This window comes from Cebus imitator, unplaced genomic scaffold, assembly GCF_001604975.1.
Source record: "Cebus imitator isolate Cc_AM_T3 unplaced genomic scaffold, Cebus_imitator-1.0 Scaffold1019, whole genome shotgun sequence".
NCBI lineage: Eukaryota > Metazoa > Chordata > Mammalia > Primates > Cebidae > Cebus > Cebus imitator.
The window spans coordinates 100,818-106,313 of NW_016108334.1; the positions used below are offsets into that span (position 1 = coordinate 100,818).

Here is a 5,496-nt window from a genome sequence, read left to right on the forward strand (position 1 = left end):
AAATATTTCCATATCACATTAAGGTTGTTGTGGCTATTGTAAAATATTGTTTACGTTCATCACCACTGCAAAATTACAGCAGTTATTAGACCTTCTGCTAGATTTATAGCACAACAAAAATACTCACAGCGCTATTTCCAATGCATGTGGCCTTCCATCCCCCGTAATTTCCACTAGGGTCACTCTGATAGAGCTGAAAGCCATAGTGCTTATCCCAGCCAATGTACAGCAATGAAACACCAAAGGGACGTTTTCCTTTAACAAAGAAAAAAAGCCAAATATATCAATAATCTAAATTTAGTATCACTATAGTTACTTGAGCTCAGTGAATGTAGCTAAACCCTTCTCTGTGAACTTAAGCATTCATAAACTGTTTTGTATTCTGGTTACCATAGATAAGCTCTATTAAAAATTCCACTTCTGTTTCTATGATTTGGATACCGCCAGGAGAGGGAAGAGACAAGAGGACCAGGGCTGAATTTCATTATTATGGAAATAGCAGTTAGCTTCCAGATTTGAAAATGTTATCTTGGACTTTACCTATCTTGTTAACAAAACTATGGTAATTTCAGGTTCACTCATGAAATAAGAATGCAGGAATTTCCAGTGTTCTACACCACTGTAAGATTAATATAGTTAACTGTAACATGTTAGTTTCGAATAGCCGGAAGGGTATGGAAGGCTCCCAACAGAGCGAAGTGTTTGAGATGATGAATGTGCCGATTATCCTGATCTGATCATTGTATGTACTGAAACATTATGTACCCTATGAATATATACAGTTGTTATTTGCCAATTTAAATAATATAATTTAAAACAAAAGGGTCTATTTTTCAATATTTTACTACTTCAAAAATGTTATAAGTCATAAAATGTCTTAACTTTTTGGAATAAAATTTTCAAAAAAATTAAGCACCTCCAAATTGTGTATAAGCTTGTTTGATGTCACACAGTGCTGTAACCAATTGCTCACAAGGTACTGGCTCCTGAAACTGTAATAAATACCTAGGATAAAGAGATCGGCACATTAGTTTTCTCTAAAACACAGACAGACTCTAAGGTAAATACTCTCTGAAAAGCAATCTATGCCATAGGGACAACCTAACAGTTGTTAGTAATTTGGAGGGGAGGGAACAAGTCAACATCCGAATATTCTCATAGGAAATAACGTTTTGTTAAGTTTGGTTTAAAAAAATCTGTAATTTTCAATTAAAATATTTTAATGACTTTGCAAAAGTGAGCTCTCCTTAGAAACAGCAAAACTGATTTATCATCAGTTATGCTATTTATGACCATATCTTTGAGCAATGAGCCTTAGTTCATTAGTCAGAACATTAGCATCAGATGTTATGCCTGCCACACTGCAAGCCATGTCCCTTAAAGAAAAAAGATATTGATCTGTAAGCAGCCAAGACATTTGTGAGGAGAGCTACAAGTATTAAAAAAGCACAGAGTTCTATTAGATATTTACTACACTTGCTTCACAGCAGCTACTTCCTTCAGAAAAATCCTACAAAAGTTTTATTTTTGTAGGAGACACTTACTTGATGTCATTCAACATCAAAGATCAACCAATGCACCCTTAAGTTCTAGAGTAGATGTATTTATCATTACCACCCAGTAAATAGGGTAACAGAATCAACGCTAAGAAGCTAAAGTAAATCTCAAGATTTAGCAACAAAGAATAAAAAGACAAGCCAGCCACAGTGGCTCACGTCTGTCATCCCAGCACTTTGGGAGGCTGAGGTAGATGGAGGGCTTGTGCCCAGGAGTTTGAGAACAGCCAGGGCAACATGGCGAAGTCTCATCTTAACAAAAAATAAAGGGGCTGGGCACGGTGGCTCACGCCTGTAATCCAAGCCCTTTGGAGGCCAAGGTGGGTGGATCATCTAAGGTTGGGAGTCCAAGACCAGCCTGACCAACATCGTCAAACCCCGTCTTTAAAAAATAAAATAAAAAATAAAAAAATAACTGGGTGTGCACCTATAGTCCCAGCTACTTGGGAGGCTGAGGTGGCAGGACCACTTGAGCCCAGGAGGCAGAGGTTGCAGTGAGCCAAGATGGCATCACTGTACTCCACCCTGGGTGACAGACCAAGAATCTGTCTCGGGAAAAAAGATTGTGCTAGACAGACAGACTGCTCTTGAGTACTATCCATTTCCTAAGGCCTGGCTTGACAGAGGTGACAGAGGACAATGACAGGAGGGTTTAAAGCCTGTCTACAGAACACAGGGTTTTCCTCCTATTAGAGGTGTATTTCCCTTTTTTTTAAGACGGGGTTTCACCATGTTGGTCAGGCTGGTCTTGAACTCCCGACCTCGGGTGATCTGCCCGCCTTGGCCTCCAAAGTGTTTGGATTACAGGCGTGAGCCACCACGCCTGGCCGTATTTCCCCTGCCCCCCCTTTTTTTTGCTCATTTCCTGAGGGTTGCCCTGGCTTTCTTATAGCCAAGACTTGTGCTGTGACTATGCCTAGCCATGCCTGCTAGCTGTTGAGTGGGCCCATCAGAGGCTCTGTGGAGGGGTGACACCACTTTGAACAAATGAATCAAAAGGCCCTGATAATCAGCATTTACCAAGCCCATCACTGAAGCAAAAGGCTCTAATTAGCATAGCCAGCTCTCCATGAGCTGCACAGTTAAATTCTCACAAAGTGTACAAGGCTTGGCTAAATTCTTCCCAGACCTCCAGGAGGCTTGTTCTTTAGTAAGATTCAGTATAGTGCAACAAAATCCTGCATAGCTATTCTAAACAATACTTTGAGGACCTACTATATGCCAAGCACTATACTATTGTATTTCATTAAACTGCCGCAACCACTTTAGGAGGCTCTGAGGCCCAAAGAAATAACTGGTGCAAGGTCACACAGCCTGTATGGGTGAGGTCTGGACTTGAACCCAAATCTCTGTGACTAAGTCTGTACTTTTATCATTACACAATGCTGGCTTCTCCACTAAGTGTTTGCTCTGCACTTAAAAGGAGTGACACCTGGTACCAGGCCTCAAAGAAGTTTCTTGTGCCTCAGCCTCCTGAGTAGCTGGGATTACAGGTTTGTATTAACACATCCAGGTAATTTTTGTATTTTTAGTAGAGACAGTTCCGCCATGTTGGTCAGGCTGGTCTCAAACTCCTGACCTCAGGTGATCTGCCTGCTTCCCCCTCCCACTGCTGGGATTACGGGCACAAGCCACCATGTCTGGCCTAATTTTTAAAAGTTTTTTGTAGAGACGGGAGGTCTTACTGTTGCTCAGGCTGGTCTTGAACTCCTGGTCTCAGGTGATCCTCCCACCATGGCATCCCAAAGCGCTGGGAAGACACGCATGAGCCACCATGCCCGGCCCCGACAGGCAAGCCCTACCTCCAACCTGTCCCGCTCCCCACCACTGAGCACAGGTCTGGGGCTTTGCCATCAGTTCTGCCCCCTGAAGAATCTGGAAGGAAAATATTGACACAACCAACTCCTACCTAGACAGAAGGAGCCCCAGCTGGATGACAGCATTGCTGGTGCGCAGGAGCCAGGATATGGCTCCTGCTGCCGTGTTGGGAACATGAGTGTTTGCCACATAATGAGATACTCAACACGGCTGCTGGGGCCACATGGTGGATGGAGCCACCCACTCACCATATCTGCTGTTAAACAGGATCTGCACACACTCCTGGAGCGTGTTAATGTCTTCGGTTTCCTTTATGAAAGCGTCCCACTTCTACATCAAAACACAGGAGGCACAAGTGAGCAGGGCCTTCTAGGCTGGTGGCATGCCCTCCACTAGCTGCAACCCCTGGCCTTTCACCTCCAGAGCCCCCGAGGCAAGCCCCAGCCCCGAGCCCTTCCACCCTCTCCCACCTCATGTATGCTCTCAGGGAGTGTACCTGAAGTCAGGGTGTTCTGATGCTGCCCCGTCTGCCCTCTCCTCTTGCCCTGACATTTACCTCTGGCCTCTCGCATGAGTGTGGTGTCGGTGCTGGCTCAGCCTGTCCATCCAGAGTTCATCCTACCCCAGACATACAGGCTGGAAGAGCAGTCCTCGCAGCAGAAAAAGAGGTCAAGTCTCTTTTTATTTTTTTGAGACGGAACTCAGTCTGTCACCCAGGCTGGAGTGGTGTGATCTTGGCTCACTACAACCTCCATCTCTAGGGTTCACAAGTGATTCTCCTACCTCGCCCCCACGAGTAGCTGGGATTACAGGTGAGTGCCACTACACCAGGCTAATTTTTGAATGTTTAGTAGAGATGGGGTCTCACCATGTTGGCCAAGCTAATCTCAAACTCCTGACTTCAAGCAATACATCTGCCTTGGCTTCCCAAAGTCCTGAGATTACAGGTGTGAGCCACTGTGCCCGGCCACATCCACACCTTTCTGGGCTGTTAAACAAACACTGCCATGACCAATCTATGTCCCCATTTTCTGCTCTGCCAGGAGGAGAGAGAATAGGCACCCCCCACCCCTGCTCCAAGGAGGCTGTGGGTTGCAGTCAGGGGGTTCATGCCAGGCTGATTGCAGACCAGGATGGGGACCTGAGAGTACTGGTGGATCCTTGGGGAATGTGCTAGAAGCTGCATTGGAAAGGAAATGAGATGAGGGGCCTGTGGCTCCCCTCCCAGCTTGGAGCCAGTTCTCTGGTATCTGCAGAGCTTGAAATAAACCAGCAAAGTTCCTGATGCTATAAATAGCAGCTCTGCCTGGCTCCAGAAGCCAGGTCCACTGCCCCATGCCCTGGAAGCCTGGGGCCACAGGACCTCTGCTGTCCACTCTACCCAGCCCCCAGTCCCCCATCCTGGCCTGGGAGAGGGTCTAGGCTCTGAGGGCTGAGTGGGGCTGGCTGGGGGCATGGCTGCACCCCAATAATGATAGGCCCAGAGCTGGGGGATGCCCTTCCCTGAAACAGCTGATCTTAGGGATGTGATAGGAATACTAACAGCAACAAGAGCTGGTGTCCACTGAATGTGAACCAAGTGCCAGACACGGCCCTAAGTGCTTGCCAGGTACGAATTCGTTTAACCCTCAGACCCACCCGTTCTCCCCTTTCACAGATGAGCACATTGAGGCACAGCAGGTGTGGACCCAGGCGGCCCGTTCCTTTTTTATTTTTTGAGACAGAGTCTCACTTTGTCGCCCAGGCTGGAGTGCAGTGGCTCAATCTCTGACCACTACAGCCTCCACCTCCAGGGTTCAAGTGATTCTCCTGCCTCAGCTTCCAAGTAGCTGAGTTTACAGACACATGCGTGGCTAATTTTTTTGTATTATATTTAGAGATGAGGTTTCACCATATTGGCCCAGCTGGTCTCAAACTCCTGACCTCATGACCTGCCTGCCTTGGCCTCCCAAAGTGCTGTGATTACAGGTGTAAGCCACACTGGGCCCAGCCACTGCCCACTCTCTTAAGTTCATGCTATACCATGGTTCTTTTGAGATGGGGTCTCACTGTCACCCAGACTGGAGTGCATGGTGTCATCATATCTCACTGCAGCCTTGAACTCCCAGGCTCAAGTGACCCT

At 46.5% G+C, this 5,496-nt stretch overlaps 1 long non-coding RNA gene across 1 annotated transcript in view; it reads right to left on the reverse strand.

The window, feature by feature from the left end:
* The window catches only part of LOC108298618, a 2,188-nt gene extending 924 nt beyond the window's left edge, over window positions 1-1,264 (reverse strand). The window contains exons 1-2 of the long non-coding RNA XR_001822634.2: window positions 917-1,264; window positions 128-255 (exon numbers count right to left, since the gene is read on the reverse strand). This is a non-coding gene — a long non-coding RNA (uncharacterized LOC108298618). The remainder of the gene's footprint in view (window positions 1-127; window positions 256-916) is intronic.
* Window positions 1,265-5,496: the final 4,232 nt, after the last annotated feature.